The sequence below is a fragment of the Microcebus murinus genome, unplaced genomic scaffold, assembly GCF_040939455.1.
Source record: "Microcebus murinus isolate Inina unplaced genomic scaffold, M.murinus_Inina_mat1.0 scaf015_hap2_Mmur4.0, whole genome shotgun sequence".
In the NCBI taxonomy this organism is placed as follows: domain Eukaryota; kingdom Metazoa; phylum Chordata; class Mammalia; order Primates; family Cheirogaleidae; genus Microcebus; species Microcebus murinus.
The window spans coordinates 111825-131349 of record NW_027438961.1 but is presented as its reverse complement, the minus strand read 5'-3'; the positions used below and the strand labels follow the sequence as shown (position 1 = coordinate 131349).

Below are 19525 nucleotides of genomic sequence, written 5' to 3'. Positions count from 1 at the left end.
CATTTTCTTAGAAAGTGTCTCTTATCTCTATTATTGCATTTTCTTTTCTCTCTCTTTTCAAGCAGATGATGGGAGTACAAGTATTGAGGTGACATGTGTTGCCCGTGCCCCCCTCCCCCCGTCTCCTTATTTATTTCTCATTTTCTCCCAGCGTATTGTGGGGGTACCAATGTTCAGGTCGGGTGCATTGCTCTTTCCCCGCCTCCCCCCTCGGGTCAGAGCTTCAGGTGCGCCCATCCCCCAGTCGGTGCGCACCCATCCCCTCCCTATTGGATGTGGAGAAGACCGCCTGGGAATCCAGGGTGCTGTAGGCTTTTTTTTTTTTTTTTGCCTGTTGCTCTGTCCCCTTGCTGGGAGCGCGGCGGGGCGGCGGTCCGGCGGATCACCCCCACTCTCAGCGCCCGCCGCGGTGCTTGCCGCCCCAGCCCGCACCGTGGGGCCTCCTCTTGTCCCAAGCCGCGACACCGCCGCCACGCGGCAGCATGCGTGCCATCTGGACTGTCAGGTCTCAGACCAAAGGTCTGGCACCCTGTCTGACCATCCCCCATGTGTGTGTGGACACACCCAGATCGACACAGCGCACGGCCTGCTCGTCTCCCTTGGGTGTGTGGACACAGCTAGATCCACACTGCGCCCTGCCTGCCTGTGTCCCTTTGGTGTGTGGACACAGCCATTTCCACACTGCGCCCTGACTGCCCGTCTCCCGTCGGTGAGTTTACACAGTCACATCCACACTGCGCCGTGCCCGCCTGTCTCTGGTGGGTGTGTGGACAGAACAAGTTCCACACTGCGCCTTGCCTGCCCTTCTCCCGTGGGTGTGTGGACACGGCAAGATTCACACTGCGCCCTTCCTGCCTGTCTCCCGTGGGTGAGTGGACACAGCCAGTTCCACACTGCGCCCTACCTGCCCGTCTCTTGGGTGATTGGACACAGCCACATCTACAGTGCGCCCTGCCTGCCCATCTCCCGTGGGTGTGTGGACACAGCCAGATCCACACGGCGCCCAGCCTGCCCTTCTCCCGTGGGTGAGTGGACACAGCCAAATCCACACTGTGCCCTGCCTGCCCTTCTCCCGTTGGTCAGTGGACACAGCCACATCCACACTGCGCCCTGAATGACCGTCTCCCGTGAGTGTGTGGACACAGCCAGATCCACACGGCGCCCAGCCTGCCTGTCTCCCGTGGGTGTGTGTACACAGCCACATCCACACAGCACCCTGCCTGACTGTCTCCCATGGGTGTGTATATACAGCCAGTTCCACACTGCGCCCTGCCTGCCTGTCTCCCGTGGGTGAGTGGACACAGCCAGATCCACACGGCGCCCAGCCTGCCTGTCTCCCGTGGGTGTGTGGACACAGCCACATCCACACAGCACCCTGCCTGACTGTCTCCCATGGGTGTGTAGACACAGCCATTTCCACACTGCGCCCTGCCTGCATGTTTCCCGTGGGTTAGTGGACACAGCCAGATCCAAATGGTGCCCAGCCTGCCCATCTCCCGTGGGTGAGTGTACACAGCCCGATCCACACTGCGCCTTGCCTGCCTGTCTCCCGTCTGTGTGTGGACACAGCCAGTTCTACACAGAGCCCTGCCTGCCCGTCTCCGGTGGGTGAGTGGACACAGCCAATTCCACACTGCGCCCTGCCTGCCCGTCTTCCATGGGTGTGTGGACACAGCCAGATCCACACGGCGCCCAGCCTGCTCGTCTCCCGTGGGGGTGTGGACACGGCAAGATCCACACTGCGCCCTGCCTGCCCGTGTCATATGGGTGAGTGGACACAGCCAGATACACACTGCGCCATGCCTGCCCGTCACCCTTGGGTGTGTGGACGCAGCCAGTTCCACACTGCGCCCTACCTGCCCGTCTCCCATGGGTGAGTGCACACAGCCACATCCACACTGCGCTCTGCCTGCCCGTCTCCGGTGGGTGTGTGGACACAGCCAGTTGCACACTTCGCCCTGCCTACCCATCACACATGGGAGAGCGGACACAGCCAGATCCACACAGCGCCCTCCCTGCCCGTCTACCGTGGGTGAGTGGACACAGCCAGATCCACACTGCGGCCTGTCTGCCCATCTTCAATGGGTGAGTGGACACAGCCAGATCCATATGGCGCCCAGCCTGCCCTTCTCCCGTGGATGAGTGGACACAGCCACATCTACATTGCGCCCTGCCTGACCATCTCCCTTGGGTTTGTGGACACAGCCACATCCACACTGCGCCCTGCCTGCCCGTCTCCCGTGAGTAAGTGGACACAGCCAGTTCCACACAGAGCCCTGCCTGCCCATCTCCCATTGGTGAGTGGACACAGCCACATCCATACTGAGCCCTGCATGCCCGTCTCCCATGGGTGAGTGGACACAGCCAGTTCCACACTGCGCCTAGCCTGCCCGTCACCCATGGGTGAGTGGACACAGCCAGATCCACACTACACCCTGCCTGCTCGTCTCCCGTGTTTGTGTGGACACAGCCAGTTCCATACAGACCCCTGCCTGACCATCTCCCGTAGGTGTGTGGACATAGCCAGTTCCACACTGCGCTCTGCCCTCTCGTCACCCATGCGTGAGTGGACACAGCCAGATCCACACTGCGCCCTGCCTGCCCGTCTCTCGTGGGTGAGTGGACACATCCACATCCACACTGCGCTCTGCCTGCATGTCTCCCGTGGGTGAGTGGATACAGCCAGTTCCACACAGAGCCCTTCCTGCCCGGCTCTCGTGGGTGTGTGGACACAGCCATTTCCCCACTGCGCCCTGCCTGCCTGTCTCCCTCGGGTTAGTATACACAGCCACATCCACACTGCGCCCTACCTGCCAGTCTCCCATGGGTGTGTTGACACAGCGAGTTCCACACAGTGCCCAGCCTTCCCGTCTCCCATGGGTGTGTGGACACAGGCAGATCCACATGACCCCAAGCCGGCCTGGTTCCTGTGAGTGTGTGGACACACCAGATCCACACAGCACCCTGCCTGACCGTCTCCCATGTGTGTGTGAACACAGACAGATCCACACAGTGCCCTGCCTGCCTGTCTCCCGTGGGTGAGTGGATACAACCACATCCACACAGCGCCCTTCCTGCCCATCTCCATTGGGTGTGTGGACACAGCAAGTTCCACACTGCGCACTGCCTGACGGCACCCATGGGTGTGTGGACACAGCCCGTTCCACACAGCGCCCTTACTGCCTGTTTCTCGTGGGTGTCTGGACACGGCCAAATCCACACAACACCCTGCCTGACTGTCTCTTATGGGTGTTTGGACACAGCCAGATCCACACAGCACCCTGCCAGCCCGTCTCCCGTGGTTGTGTGGACACGGCAAGATCCACACTGCGCCCTGCCTGTCCGTCAACCATGGGTGAGTGGACACAGCCAGATCCACACTGCACACTGCCTGCCCGTCTCCCGTTGGTGTTTGGACACAGCCAGTTCCACACTGCCCCCGCCTGCCCATCTCCTGTGGGTGAGTGGACACAGCCAGATCCACACAGCGCCCAGCCTGCCCATCTCCTTTGGGTGAGTGGACACAGCCAGATCCACACAGCGCCCAGCCTGCCCATCTCCCGTGGGTGAGTGGACACAGCCACATCCACACTGCGCCCAGCCTGCCCGTCTTCCTTGGGTTTGTGGACACAGCCAAATCCACACAGGACCCTGCCTGAAAGTCTCCCGATGGTGTGTGGACACAGCCAGTTCCACGCAGCGCCCTACTTGCCTGTCTCCCATGGGTGAGTTGACACAGCCAAGTACACACAGCGCCCTACCTGCCATCTGCAGTGGGTGTGTGGACACAGCAAGGTCCACATGCGCCCTCCCTGCCCGTCACCCGTGGGTGTGTGGACACAGCCAATTCCACACTGCGCCCTGCCTGCCCGTCTCCGGTGGGTGTGTGGATACAACCAGTTCCACACAACACCTAGCCTGCCCTTCTCCCATGGATTTATGGACACAGCCAGATCCACACGGCGCCCAGCTTTCCTGTCTCCCGTGGGTGTGTGGACACAGCCAGTTCCACGCAGTGCCCTACCTGCCTGTCTCCCATGGGTGAGTGGACACAGCCACGTCCACACAGCGCCTTAACTGCACGTCTCCGGTGGGTGTGTGGACACAGCAAGCTCCACACTGCGTCCCGCCTGCCTGTCTCCCGTGGGTGTGTGGACACAGCCAGTTCCACACAGCGCTCTGCCTGCCTGTCTCCCGTGGGTGTGTGGATATGGCCAGATCCACACAGCGTCTGCTCTGTGGGAACCGACACGCTGGAGGAAACCTTGAGAGTCTGAGAGGGGAGGGAGTTCCAGAAGAAGGCCAGGATGTCATTTTGAGGGAGTATGTGACCAGAACTCGTCTCGTTGCTTTTGGGATTCTATGGGCTACACGTAGGAATCTCTGGTGGTGGCACCTGATGTTGGGGGATCCGGAGTCACACCCAGACCTGCTCCACAGGCCTCCTTTTACTTTTCTCTTCGGATTCATTATTTTTAAAAAGTGTCTCTTATCTCTATGATTGCATTTTCTTTTCTCTCTCTTTTCAAGCAGATGATGGGAGTACAAGTATTAAGGTGACATGTGTTGCCCTTGCCCCACTCCCCCCTGTGTTCTTATTCATTTACCTCTCATGTTGTTCCAGCGTATTGTGGGGGTCCCAATGTTAAGGTCGGGTGCGTTGCCCTCTCCCAGCCTCCCCCCTCGGGTCAGGTTTCAAGTGCGCCCATCCCCCAGTGGGTGCGCACCCACCCCATTCCTAGTGGATGTGTATGCCCATCCCCTCACCCCACCTGCCCGACACCCACCCGATGAAGGTGATTCCTCTGTGTCCACTTAGGTGTCCATCGGTTCGTACCCATTTGCTGGTGAGCGCGAGCACGTGGTGCTCGTGTGTCCATTCTTGGGATACTTGGCTTACTGGAACGGGTTCCAGCTCTGGCCAGGAGAACCACGAGAGGTGCCCCCTCACCGCTGCTCCTCACAGCCGAATAGCACTCCGTGGTGTCCACGCGCCACATTTTATTTACGCACTCGTGGGTCGATGGGCACTCGGGTCACTTCCAGGTCTTTGAGATTGTGACTTGTGCCCTGACTCTAACCCTAACCCTTACCCAGCCCGTCTCCTCCTCGGCCCCTGCCTGACTGACTCCTTCCCGCCCAGCCTGTACCTGTCACTGTCCTCTGCCCCGCCTGACACGCTCCTCCCCGCCCGGGCCGTCACCGTCCTCGGCCCCTGCCTGACGGGGCTCCTCCGTCGCCTGGGCCTTCCAAGGGCTTGGTGTGGACGCTGGTTCCAGGACGCCCTCCCAGGAACCCGGTAGCAGGGCGGCCGCAGCGTCTCGCGCAACCCAACCGTCCGCCTGCCGCCCTCGCTAAGTGGCCTGCGGGGGACGTGCTCCCCCTGTGCCGCAGGGGCCCAGCCTGGTGTCTTATCAGAGGCCCCGCGGCTGCCACTCCCCGCAAGGGGAGAGCCACGGAGGTGGGGACCGCCTCCTGATGGGGACATACACCCAGCTCTCCACGTCGGATTCCGGGGCTCTCTGTCCTGCCAGAAGGCCCAGCTGGCCTGCGGGTCCTTAGAGTGGCAAAAACACCCGAAAACTGAGATTGAGGGTCCGGTGGGTGTCTGCACTTTTGTGCTGGGCACCCCAGGGAGGCCCGGGGGCTGGCTGGACAACGCGGTCTGCTGGGTGGGGGGTTTGGAGGAGCAACGGATGCCCTTTGCACTTTGGGTAGCAAGTGTCAGAGGTGTCTCTGATCCCTGCACCATGTGGGGGGGAGGAGGAGGAGGAGGAGGAGGAGGAGGAGGAGGAGGAGGAGGAGGAGGAGGAGGAGGAGGAGGGAGGGGCCGGGGCTTACAGTCCTGTTCCCGGGGTGGCATGGCATGTGGCATCTTCCACAGGCTGCTTGGCCTGGGCTCCCTGCACCTGGGCCTTTGGAGGACTGGCCCTGTGCTTGCCAACGCTTCTGCTGCAGGGACCCAGAGCTGGGAGGTTGCATCTCTCAGCCCTGGGTCGGGCAGAGCCCCAGCGGGCCATGCCCACAACCTCTTTCAGCACTGGTCCCCCAGAAGGCTCCTTTGGGACCAGGATTCTCTTGCGGGTGACTCTTTAAGGTCTGGCCCCTGGATGGAGGGGCAACAGGAGTAGAGGAGCAGGAAGGGGAAGGGGGTGGCCATGCGAGCGGACACTTTCAGGCCAAGTCCCAGCTTCAGCCTGATCCTCCTGGGAACCCCGGTGTGTACATCACACCTCCTGGTTGTCCCGCTCTGAAACAAGGAGCCGGGCTTCGCATTCCCACAGCAGCCAGTCTTGGGCTGAGGACAGCTGGGGCGTTGGGAACTCCCTGGCTTCTCCTTGGTTTAACATCTGGAGCTGCTTGGGAATCCTGCCGCCACACACCCCCGAGTGCAGGTGTCTTCTGCACAGACTGCGGGCCTCGTGCTTCTGAATGCCGCTAGCTCGCCACCCACCCACGGGTGAACCTGGTCAGGGTACTTTCTCTCAGGGGCAGACTCTGATCCTTGCGGGCTACCGGTGTCTCTGTTTGCTTGTTTCTTTCTTCCATTTCGGGAAAGGCTTCCTTGCTGGGTGTGGAAATCTCCTATGCCTTCCCTCGCCTATTCTGTCAGCTTTAAAATTCTTTTTCAGTTGCCACCCTCACAGATGGATTAGGAAACTCTTTTCGGTGCATTCATTAGTGAAATGACCTCAATGGAGCTCGAATTCAATATCTAATCGCCGGCTTTTAGCAAGTGCACACCCCGGGGTGGTTGGGGCCCAATCCACCCCTGGCCAGGCCCAGGCCCCTTGGACTGGGCCACAGGAGGACACAGAGCAGGGTCCCGGCCCCCACGGGAGCGGTGCCGGCAGTTCTCCAAGGGCTTGGGGGTTTTCCAGAGGTAGGAGATGGAGGGGACTGATTTCTTCAGCGCCCCCCAAACCACCCCGCCCCACCCCAGCCATGGGACACATCCCGAGAGACGGGCCTACACTCGCTCCCCTCCCCCATGCGCTGTGCCCCAGCCCTGGCCCTGGGGAATAGGCGGCAGCTCAGGCACAGGGCGGGGGCTCAGCTGACAGGGCTTGTGCAGGAGGGCGGCCCCTGGCTGGGGGCAAAGGTCGAGCTCCCCGCGCGTGCGCAGTCAGCAGAAGCGGCGTGCTGGGGGTGGGGGCGGGTAGGTGAAGGAGGCGAGGTGAGGAGAGGAGGGGGGCTGGAAGGTCTCCACCTTGGCGGGTCCAGCCGTGGAGGCGCATCGTGTCTGTGTGTGTGTGTGTGTGTGTGTGTGTCTGTGTGTGATTGTGTGTTTGTGCGTGTGTGTGGACGGCCCCCCACCGCCCCGCCCCGCCCCCCACGCCAGTCCCGCGGAGCACGCCAGACCTGGCCGGGGAACTCCACAGGCCCGGCCCAGTGTGGGTCAGTGCTGGCGGGGGGAAGCGCAGAGAGGCTCGGCTTCTTGAGCGAGGCAGGGGCGCCCTCCGCCGTCTCTGGCCACGCCGCCCTGAACGGGCCCCATCTCGTCTGGTCTCCGAAGCTAAGCAGCGTCGGGCCTGGTTAGTACTTGGATGGGAGACCGCCTGGGAATACCGGGTGCCCTGGGCTTTTTTTTTTTTTTTTTTGCCTCTTGTTCTGTCCCCTTTCTGGGAGCGCGGCGGCGGCCCGGGGTGGGGGTCACCCCCACCCTCAGCGCCCGCCGCGGTGCCTGGCGCCCCAGCCCGCACCGTGGGGCCTCCTCTTGTCCCAAGTCGCGACACCGCAGCCACGCGGCAGCATGCGTGCCATCTGGACTGTCAGGTGTCAGACCAAAGCTCTGGTCTGTGGGACCCACATGCTGGAGGAAACCTTGAGAGTCTGAGAGGGGAGGGAGTTGCAGAAGAATTCCCAGGATGTCATTTTGAGCGAGTATGTGACCAGAATGCGTCCCGTTGCTTTGGAGGTTCTATGGGCTACACTGTAGGAATCTTTGGTGGTGGCACTGGATGTTGGGGGATCCGGAGTCACACCCACACCTGCTTGACAGGCCCCATTTTACATTTCTTTTCGGATTCATTTTCTTAAAAAGTGTCTCTTATCTCTATTGTTGCATTTCCTTTTCTCTCTCTTTTCAAGCAGATTATGGGAGTACAAGTATTGAGGTGACATGTACTGCCCGTGCCCCCCTCCCCCCTGTTTTCTGATTCATTTATTTCTCATTTTCCCCCAGCGAACTGTGGGGGTACCAATGTTAAGGTGGGTGTGAGGACTAAACTCTAATTTTTTGCTAAAAACTCCTTCCTAAGGAGGCCAGCTGGGTTAGGCTGGCAAATGGTAAGGAGGCCAGCAGGGTTAGGCTGACAAATGGTAAATTCCCACAAGGCGGCTTTTGTTAACCAAACGAAGCAGTGGTTTACTTTTTGACCTGATTCTGGTATAGCATTAACATCACCTAAAAGATAAGAAGCCCCTGTCTTAACTCCAGCATCCTGGCAGTTGCCTATCATAAATCTAAAATGTCTTAACTGAGCATCCTAGCAGGTGCGTATTCTTTAATTTAAAGCATCTTAAAACATCCTAGCAGGTGCCTATTGTAAATTTAAAATGTCCTCCTGTCTGGACCTCCCAGAGTGCCCACAACCTTATCTTAAAGTAAGCATATCCTTTCTGGTCTTCTAGATAAAGTCTAACCCTCTCAGCCAATTGCCAGCCAAAGAATCTTTAAACCCACCTATAACCTGTAAGCCCCCGCTTTGAGATGTCCCACCTTTTTGGGCCAAACCAATGTATGCCTCTCATGTATTGATTTGTGACGTTGCCTATAACCTTTGTCCCTCTAAAAATATATAAAACTAAACTGTAACCCAGCTACAGCGAGCCCACTTGCTCAAGGCTTCTTGAGAGTGGCTCCGGGTCATGGTCCTCAAATTTGGCTCAGAATAAACTTCTTTCAAATATTTCAGGGCTTGGATTTTTTCCGTCCACAATTTTGGCGTAGTCGGCAGGATCTCAGAGAAGACTCGGGACCCCCGAAGGAGTCGCCGGAATCCGGAGCTAAGGTATCAGCACAGGCCCATTGAAGCCCTTCTGACTTCTAGCCACTCCTCCGGCGGGAACCGGTAAGTCCTCCTGAGATCCGGACCTCCCACTCTTGGTCAAAGGTCCCGGTTTATTCTGATCTGTCTGTTCTCTTCCTAAAAATTGTTGTTTGGGATCCTAATTTGATGTAAAAGTGCACTCTTACGGGCTTTCTCTGCTGCCTTTTTCCTCTCAAAGACCAATTTCGATTGGCTTGTCTGCATATTTGCGTAAGGAACCCAACTGTCCTATTCGTAGATAAATGAGAGACTGAGTTTCTCAGCTCCAAAGATAAGGGGCAGCTTACTCCTCCCAGACCTAAGGTAGCCCTGGATGACCAGAGCCCTGATTGGGAGTTGCCTGGGGCGATTCCCCGAGGCGCGAGTAGCCCCACAGGGAACCCCCAACAAATTAATTTAAAAAAAGGCTCGTCCAGAAAACGCGCATAAGAGCTGATCACTTGGCGTTTTTGAGCCCTCTCAGAGGTACTAGACCCCCAAAGAGAGTAACTGGGACACATAAGAGGGTGGGACCGACTCAGTGGTGAAACACTGAGGAGCCCCACCCACAAGCAGCACACTCTGATTCACTACACCAAACCCTAGACCACAGTTCGGTTCCTTCTTAAAAAAAAAAAAAAATGGGAAACAAATTATGTAAAAATGAGAAAAGGCAAAAAGAACGACCTCCTTCAGGCACCCCAGCTGGTTTTATGTTTAATAATTATGGCTCCTCTACTTGCAAGTATTTATATAAATGGAAAGATCTTACTAAAGATGACCTAGGTCTGAGGTTTCCAAAATGGGGAACTTTCAATATTCCCAAATTGGTTTTCTTGCGCGCTAAACTAAAAAAACTAGGTTCTCAAATTAAGAAAAATAAATAAAAATCATACTATTGCTGGCACTTGGAATCATCCAAAAGAGAGAATGATAAACTTGCCTCCCTCCAGGAAGTTAATAAAAAAATACTTGAGGCTGTCTCAGAATTAAAGAAACTAGCAGAAGCCGCTTCTAAAATCAGGAACGCTCCAAAAATTGTCTCTCCTTCTGCTCCCCCTAACCCTCTGTTCTCTAAATTTCCTTATCCTGATGATTTCATTTTCCCCCTTCCTTCCCCTATTCCTTCGCCTCAAGCTGTAAAAGGATCAAAAATAGCTAAAAAAGAAGATAAAATAGTTGTTGCTCCCTTTAAAATAAAACCCACTGGCAGAGGGGACCCTAATACATTATATACACCCTGGACCAAGACAGAGTTAAAGGCTCTGGTGTCTGGGTTCCCTGATCCAACTCAAGACCCCCTCAGGTTTGCCAGAGAATTCCAATTAACACTTAACACCCTGGACCAAGACAGAGTTAAAGGCTCTGGTGTCTGGGTTCCCTGATCCAACTCAAGACCCCCTCAGGTTTGCCAGAGAATTCCAATTAACACTTAAGACCTATGATCCAGGTTTCTCTGACCTGTATCAGCTAATTGAGTTACTAGTCCCCAAAAACAAAGCTAAAAAATGGTTCAGGGTAGCAGGTTAAAAACAACCTTTAAAAGATTTTGATAAAATAGATGCAAATAAAAAAAAAATGCAGGGAGCTCTGTGACCGCCTCTATAAAAACTTACCACAAATTTTCCCTAAAGTTATAGATTGGGCAAAAGTGCAACAATGTAAAATACGCCCAAATAAAACCATACCTGACTTTTATAACAGGTTTTAAAAAACATTCAAACAATATTCAGGGATACCTCCTAAAAATTTTGAGCATGGTAAAAGTGACACTTTACTAAATTCTGGATTTGTACAAGGCTTAGACGACAAATTAGTGACCCTGATAAAAAAAAATAATGTGGCCTGGGCTTCTCTGCCCACTAGCAGCCTGGTCATCCTAGCTGACCAGTTGTCATAAACAATAGTTAAGAAGCAAAAGAAAATGGCCTCCAAGATTATGAGTTGCTAAAGCAACTTAGTAACCAAGTCAAAAGGTCGGAGGGGTTCCGTCCCCTACAGAGATCGCAGCTGGCCACCGAGAAAGTGATTTATTATTACTGCAAAAAAAAGGGACACCTTAAAAAAGATTGTAAAAAACTTAAATGGGTGCTTGCACAAAAGGAGCAAAAGGCCTTAGAGGGAGGCACCAAAAAAACTTTAAAACTAGAATAGGGAGGCTCCGAGGGAATAGAGAGGATTTTCCCCTTACTTCTAACAAACACTCTAGGGGAAATAGAAATATCCATAAATAAAAAAGACACCAGAGCCCTTGTGGACACTGGTGCCACGCTGTCAGTCCTCAACCCTACCTTAATTAAAAACCCTCTCCCTCAAAGTAAAAATTCAAATGGTAGGGGTTTCAAACTCCCCAATTGTTGCCTTTAAATCTGATCCCCTCCAATTTCAATTGGGAGAGCTTATAGGACAGCATGTTTTCCTTTTAGTAGATAGTGCTCCTATACACCTGCTGGGACGGGATTTCTTAGAGACCCATAATGCCCACATCTCATTTTCACAGAAGGGAGAAATGATTCTCAATTTGGGAGACACAGAAGACTTACAAAACCCTACATGCAGTATCGTGCTTGCTGAGGTTAATGGAGATTTTGAACAGGGGGACGTAGAGCCTTTCTTATCCAAAATACCAGATTCTCTATGGGCAAACTCTTCCACGGATATTGGACAAATTAAGCCAGCAGTTCCCATAGAGATCACCATAGATGAGTCTAAACCCCTGCCAAACATTAAACAATACCCCCTTAGGCCTGAAGCCTTACTAGGAATCAAGCCAATCATTCAGGACCACTTAGATAAAGGACTCATAATACCGTGCACCAGGATTGTAACACACCAATCCTCCCAGTCAGAAAACCAAATGGGAAAGGCTGGCGGTTTGTTCAGGACCTAAGAGCCATAAATAAAACAGTGGTTCTGAGGCATCCTGTCGTCCCTAACCCCCACACCTTACTGTCCAATATTCCTATCACTGCCAGCCACTTCTCTGTCGTTGACTTGTGCAGTGCTTTCTTTAGCACACCTGTAGATCAGGACAGTCAATATCTTTTTGCCTTCACTTGGGAAAATCGCCAGTGTACATGGACAGTCTTGCCCCAGGGTTACTCTGAAAGTCCTACATATTTTTCTCAAATATTAAAGGCAGATTTAGATGATATTGTATTCCAAAATGAATCTACTCTGATTCAGTATGTGGATGATTTGCTGTTGTGTTCACCCTCCCTGAGTGAATGCAGAGAAGACACTATATACCTGCTGCAACAGCTTGCCTTGAAGGGACACAAAGTGTCCAGAGATAAATTACAATTTAGGCTCCCCCAAGTTAAATACTTAGGGCACACAATTTCCCCAAAGGGACTTCTTATAAACCCAGAAAGAATCTCTACCATCATGGCCTTTCCTTTGCCCAAAACAAAAAAACAATTAAGAGGGTTCTTAGGGCTAACAGGCTACTGCAGAAGTTGGATTCCAAACTACTCATTAATGGCCCAGCCCTTATACAAAAAACTAAAGCATCACCAACCAGACCCAATATGCTGGGGGGAAGTGAAAAGCAATATATAGAGGATTTAAAACAGGCTCTTACCCAGGCACCTGCTTTAGGACACCCAAACTATAGCCTTCATTTTTTCCTTTTTATACATGAAGTAGATGGAAATGCACTTGGAGTATTAACTCAAAAGCATGGCAACAGTCACAGGCCAGTTGGTTATTTCAGCCAATAGTTAGACCCAGTAGCAAATGGACACCCCCCTTATATGAGAGCCATATCAGCTGCAGCCATTTTATATAAAAAAAATTGAGAAATTTGTCCTGGGGTCCCCACTAATAATTTATGCCCCTCATTCTGTGGACTCTCTCCTAAACTCTCACCACACTCAACACTGTTCTGTAAGTCGCCTTGCCTCCTATGAAGTGCTTTTGCTTCCTGCCCCTAACATCACTTTGAAGCGCTGCAATATTCTTAACCCTGCAACTCTTCTCCCTCTTCCAGGTGAGCAAGAGGAAAAACATGACTGCAGTCTACTAACTGATATCTTACTCTCTCCTAGAGCAGATTTGCAGGAAACTCCTATCGAGAATGCTGAGTTAATTTGGTTTACAGATGGTTCTTATTTAAAGGACCATCAGGGACATTATCAGGCGGGATATGCTGTCACTTCCATGGTAGACATAATAAAAAGCGCCCAACTCAAAGGAGTAAAATCGGCCCAAATGGCTAAATTAATAGAATTAACTAGAGCTTATATTTTGGCTGAAGGGAAGGTAGCTAATATATACACTGATAGCTGCTATGCCTTTAAAATAGCCCATGATTTTGGCATGCTATGGAAACAGAGAGGATTTCTTACCTCCTCTGGACAACCTATAAGAAATGGGCACCAAGTCTCAGAGCTATTAAAAGCAATTCAAATGCCTAAACAACTGGCAATCATAAAAATTCCTGGGCATTCCAAAGATAACACTAAAAAAGCTAAGGGAAACAATCTAGCTGATGCTGCAGCAAAGAATGCTGCCCTAGAAAAGATGACCTGTCCTGTACGAGAATGCCCTTTCTGACCCACCGACACTCTCACTAACATTCTTTTACAGTACCAACAGGCATCAACCCCTAAAAAAAAACAAATCTGGCAGCAAAAGGGAGGTGTATTTGACCCAAATAGGGAGTTGTGGCTGGGTCCCAACAAAAAACCTATAGTTCCTTTAGGTGCACAATTTCCTCTCCTTCAATTCATTCATAAAATGACTCACTGGGCCCCTGAAAAAATGATATTATGAAAAAAACAATATTTCTAAAAACCATCCCCCACAATAGCCCAAAAGGTATATTTTCGTTATACTATATGTCCAGAACATAACCCTGGCAAGCCTTTGCATGGCTCCCAAGGCCACTTTCCTTTGCCTGCAGGACCATTTAAAGTTTGGCAACTGGATTTTATCCAGATGCCACCATCCCAGAATTACAAATATGTATTGGTCCTGGTTTGCATGTTCTCCCATTGGGTAGAAGCATTTCCTTGTCGGAGGGCTACTGCCTTAACAGTAGGCAAAATACTGCTGGAAAAAATCATTCCAGTTTGGGAAATCCCTTCTGAGTTACACAGTGATCGTGGAACTCACTTTACTGGACAAATTATCCAATCCATCTGCAAAATTTGGCCCATAATACAACATTTCCATTGTGCCCATCATCCTCAGTCGTCTGGGTTGGTAAAACAAACAAATGGCACAATAAAAACTCAATTAGCTAAATTAACTGAGGCCTTTAACCTCCCCTGGCCAAAAGCCCTCCCACTGGTTTTGCTTAACCTTAGATCCTCTCCCTTTGGGAAGCACTGTCTATCACCTTATGAAATAATAACAGGGAGACCTATGAGGCTGGACGAGGGCTTATATGAGCCAGCCTTACTTAAAGGAGAAATACTACATTATTGTCAGGGACTACTTAAAGCTCTAACAAATAATGCAAAGATGATAACAGAGTCTTTCCACAGTGAGCTTACGGGAGCCAAAGACCCCAAGGATCATGGATTACAGCCAGGTGACTTTGTTTATTGGAAAAGGCACCAACTAAAAGACTCCTTACAACCTCGCTAAAAAAGACCTTACCAGGTACTCTTAACTAACTCTTGTGCTGCAAAATTAAAGGGGGTCGCCTCTTGGATTCATGTCTCACATCTAAAACGAGTGCCTGACCACGCTCCCGACCACACCTGGACTTCTAAATTAATCTCTGACACCCGCCTACGACTTCAGAAAACATCTGAGTCTCAATCGGCCTCCAAAGCGACGTCCAAAGCAACAACTGAAGCGGACAGTCTTCCCAAGACATTGGACCAGGCCAGTCCTCATGAACCCTAAAATAACTCTCATTCTTACTTTACTTGCTATAGAGTATATTGCTGCAAACCCTAAATGCCTTAAACAAGACCCCCAAGAGGTTGTTTGGGATTTGTAAAATCTCCCTTGGTATAACTTTCTAAATGGATATGGTTATAAATTTCCTTGTTAAGATTAAAAAAATATTTCACCTGATTATCCTCCTTCCCATAATTTCCCCTATCTGCCTACCCCACACTCCTGTTCTCTTTAAACCTAAAGATTTTTCCTGGCTTCCTGCAAATCTCACTACCTTCCCTGCCGGTAAAAATCATATCATTTGGTATGACATAGATCAGGATGAAATGAAGGCCACTGAATGGAACAGTTCCACTGTAAATCTCCCTAGAGGGGCCCCCTTTGCAGGTTACCTCTATTATAAAGCCTTAACCAAGTATAATGCCCTGCAGGAATATTTACCGAATAATGCCTCAGGACGATTATTGAGGAGATCTAATCAGATAAAATACTGTGTCACAATAGACATGGGTGATGACAAACTCAGACAACTGCCTGGGTATGATGGGAGAAACCTAGCAGCTTCCTGTGTAAACTGTCGCAGCATAAGCTGCCCAGACAACCACCAGCCCTGTGCTTGTGGCTGGATGCCCTTGTCCAGCACCAACCACACTGACACTGCCCATAAAAAACTATTTATGGGAGTCAGTTGGTGGACAGAAGTCCCTGACAGTACAAATTCCACCCTAAGACAAGGGCGCCTCTGGGAAGCCTCATGGCACACTCAGACAAAGGCATACTTAGGAGTAACCTCCACCCGTCTGACAATTGTCTGGGATACCCAGCGGTTCTGGGTTAACTCCATTTATCCGAATTGCACTGAGGGCATTAGTATACAATGGCAACAGCATTCCTGGTGGATACACCAAAATTGGCCATCCAAAAGACTAAAACGCGATCTCACGGAAAAAATTGGAGCTGGGTTAGGTATATTGGGGCAAGCTAAATTCGCAGCTAATGAGGAGAGACATTCCCTAAAAAAAGATTCCCTCTCAAAAATAGAACACATAAAAAAAATGCTGTTCCAAAAAAAATGCTGTTCCAAAAAAAAGAAAAGGGATGGAAAGCTGCCCTAAAAGATAATGCAGGTCTAATAAAGTAGATAGAAGAGACCAGACAAACCCTAAAGACATACGCCCAAACCCAGAGGTGGGAGCGAGCATGTGCTCTGACCCAACAAGGACTCATGTCCATGTTATTACAAATAGAATCTAAAGTGGCTATAAAACAATGGCCTACAATACTCAGTGCTAAGGCTCAATCTAGGCACCTATGGAAAATATATGGTTCCCCAAATCTATAAAAATTTTTAGATGGTAGATGTAATCTTAAACATTATATTTTAAAAATTCTGGCACCAAAGTTAAATGAGGCTCAACAATATCCTGTAGTTCAACTAGCTGGCATTAAAACCATTGTCAATAATACCAAAATACTTCCCATAAAAAGTCGATGGGCTATTTTAGCTGATAAAAACACCTGGCATCCCATTTCCCTCTCAGATTGTAAAAATAAAAAAGGAAAATGGCTATGCCCTCAAAACACTTAAAACCCTGATTTCTCCCAGATTTGGCCCCTAGTATCCACCCCCATAGAACATAACATCTGGTATATGAAAAAGGGCCGTTTTTGCTGGGAGAAAAAACAAAATGACATTATAGAATTATATGATTTCTTTTGTAACAAAGCCTCCTTTTCCCTCCTAAATACTAGTATATGGTGTAACACAAAGGTGGTGAGAAAAATAAATTTGCTAACTGTAAACAAGTCCTATAATAATTTAAATATTAAAGATCAAATGTTTCTCAAATTCAATTTATACCCTCCTCAGGATGTTATACCTATGGAGACTAATTGGCCAGAGGAAAAATTAAACTTATTAGACTCCAAATTGGTATCAGTTTTACAATCCTCAAATAAAATTTACCATAAAGTTCAATTGACTGTTGATAAAAAAGATAAACATATTATAAGTCTGATTAAAAAATATGATGATGCATGCAGAGGATTTTTTTGCTGGTTAGGCTGCTTGCTACCTTCTCATTCTACCTATGACTTTCCTGGGCACCTTCTGTTTAGTACTTTTATGACACTCATTGCCATATTATTATTATATGTTTCTTGTAAATGCTATACCAGATACAGAAAAAGGAAAAAAAAATCAATCAAAGGCCCAGATCATGATAGCTCGCAAAATAGATCTGGTCCAAGACGTGTTTTTAGACTAAGACCCAGGCCTGACTCTATCTGGCCCCTTTTAACAATTGGCTACTAAATCAAGTAGAGTCAAGTCCCTCCCCTAAGATATAACACCGCCTATTCTACAGCACCATGGGACCAGATAGGCAACTCTAGGAATGAGCCTTCCTAGCACCCTGGGACCAGATAGGCAACCCTAAAAATGAGCCTTCCTAGCGCCATGGGACCTCATGCTGGTTGTTGGCCTACACATGCATTCCATGGAATGATCTTTGGCCAACAGGGGGAACTGAGGACTAAACTCTAATTTTTTGCTAAAAACTCCTTCCTAAGGAGGCCAGCTGGGTTAGGCTGGCAAATGGTAAGGAGGCCAGCAGGGTTAGGCTGACAAACGGTAAATTCCCACAAAGCGGCTTTTGTTAACCAAACGAAGCAGTGGTTTACTTCCTGACCTGATTCTGGTATGGCATTAACATCACCTAAAAGATAAGAAGCCCCTGTCTTAACTCAAGCATCCTGGCAGATGCCTATCATAAATCTAAAATATCTTAACTGAGCATCCTAGCAGGTGCGTATTCTTTAATTTAAAGCATCTTAAAACATCCTAGCAGGCGCCTATTGTAAATTTAAAATGCCCTCCTGTCTGGATCTCCCAGAGTGCCCACAACCTTATCTTAAAGTAAGCATATCCTTTCTGGTCTTCTAGATAAAGTCTAACCCTCTCAGCCAATTGCCAGCCAAAGAATCTTTAAACCCACCTATAACCTGTAAGCCCCCGCTTTGAGATGTCCCACCTTTTCGGGCCAAACCAATGTATGCCTCTCATGTATTGATTTGTGACCTTGCCTATAACCTTTGTCCCTCTAAAAATATATAAAACTAAACTATAACCCAGCTACAGCGAGCCCACTTGCTCAAGGCTACTTGAGAGTGGCTCCAGGGCATGGTCCTCAAATTTGGCTCAAAATAAACTTCTTTCAAATATTTCAGGGCTTGGATTTTTTCCGTCCACAGGTGCATCGCCCTTTCCCCGCCCCCCCCCCCCCTCGGGTCAGGTCAGAGCTTCAAGTGCGCCCATCCCCCAGTCGGTGCGCACCCACCCCATTCCTAATGGATGTGGATGCCCATCCCCTCCCCCCACCCGCCCGACACCCACCCGATGAAGGTGATTCCTCTCTGTCCACTTAGGCGTCCATCCGTTCCTACCAATTTGCCGGTGAGCGCGCTCACGTAGTGCTCGTGTGTCCGTTCTTGGGATACCTGGCCTACTGGAACGGGTTCCAGCTCTGGCCAGGAGAACACGGGAGGCGCCCTCTCACCGCTGCTCCTCACAGCCGAATGGCACTCCGTGGTGTCCACGCGCCACACTTTATCAATGCACTCCTGGATGGATGGGCACTCGGGTCGCTTCCACATCTTTGCAATTGTGAATTGTGCCCTAACTGTAACCCTAACCCTTACCCAGCCCGTCTCCTCTGCCCCTGCCTGACGCACTCCTCCCCGGCCAGGCCCGTCACTGTCCTGGGCCCCGGCCTGACCGGATCCTTCCCGCCCGGCCTGTCACCATCCTCTGCCCCTGCCTGACACCCTCCTCCCCGGCCGGGCCATCACATCGGCCCCTGCCTGACTGGCTCCTCCCCACCCGGCCCGTCACTGTCCTTGTCCTCGGCCCCTGCCTGACCGGCTCCTTCCGCCCGGCCTGTTACCATCCTCTGCCCCTGCCTGACATGCTCCTTCCCGCCCGGCCTCTCACCGTCCTCGGCCCCTGCCTGACTGGCTGCTCCGTCGCCTGGGCCTTCCAAGGGCATGGTGTGGACACTGCTTCCAGGAAGCCCTCCAGAAACCCAGCAGCAGGGTGGCCTCAGCAGTCTCCAGCAGCCATCCCTAAGTCGCCTGCAGGGGATGTGCCCCCGCTGTGCCGCAGGGGCCCAGCCTGGTGTCTTCCCTGAGGCCCTGCAGCTGCCGCTCCCCGCAAGGGGAGAGCCGTGGAGGTGGGGACCGCCTCCTGATGGGGACATACACGCAGCTCTCCACGTCGGATTCCGGGGCTCTCTGTCCTGCCCGAAGGCCCAGCTGGCCTGCGGGTCCTTAGAGTGGCAAAAACATCCGAAACTGAGATTGTGGGTCCGGTGGGTGTCTGCACTTTTGTGCTGGGCACCCCAGGGAGGCCCGGGTCTGGCTGGACAACGTGGTCTGCTGGGCGGGGGGTTTGGAGGAGAAACTGATGCTCTTTGCACTTTGGGTAGCAAGAGTCTGAGGTGTCCCTGAGCCCTGCGCCATGTCGGGGGGTGGGAGGCCGGGGGGTGGAGGAGCAGGAGGAAGAGGAGGAGGAGGAGGAGGAGGCGGTGTGAAGGGCCGGGCCTGCAGTCCTGTTCCCGGGGTGGCACGGCATGTGGCTT

General features: G+C 51.6%; 2 long non-coding RNA genes across 7 annotated transcripts; both read left to right on the top strand.

The window, feature by feature from the left end:
- Window positions 1-73: 73 nt before the first annotated feature.
- On the top strand, window positions 74-4670 carry LOC142867331 (uncharacterized). 6 transcript variants are annotated; one of them, XR_012916964.1, is made up of 3 exons: window positions 74-709; window positions 874-2668; window positions 2780-3917. It is a non-coding gene; the product is annotated as an uncharacterized LOC142867331 (long non-coding RNA). The 6 variants fall into 6 exon arrangements; XR_012916966.1 differs by lacking the exon at window positions 74-709 and adding an exon at window positions 3950-4670 and having other exon boundaries at window positions 728-2668; window positions 2780-3725; XR_012916968.1 differs by lacking the exon at window positions 74-709 and having other exon boundaries at window positions 728-2668; window positions 2780-3566; window positions 3648-3925.
- A 2519-nt stretch (window positions 4671-7189) lies between these two features.
- LOC142867330 (uncharacterized) lies at window positions 7190-18110 on the top strand. The gene is made up of 3 exons (XR_012916962.1): window positions 7190-7535; window positions 8919-9074; window positions 14525-18110. It is a non-coding gene; the product is annotated as an uncharacterized LOC142867330 (long non-coding RNA).
- Window positions 18111-19525: the final 1415 nt, after the last annotated feature.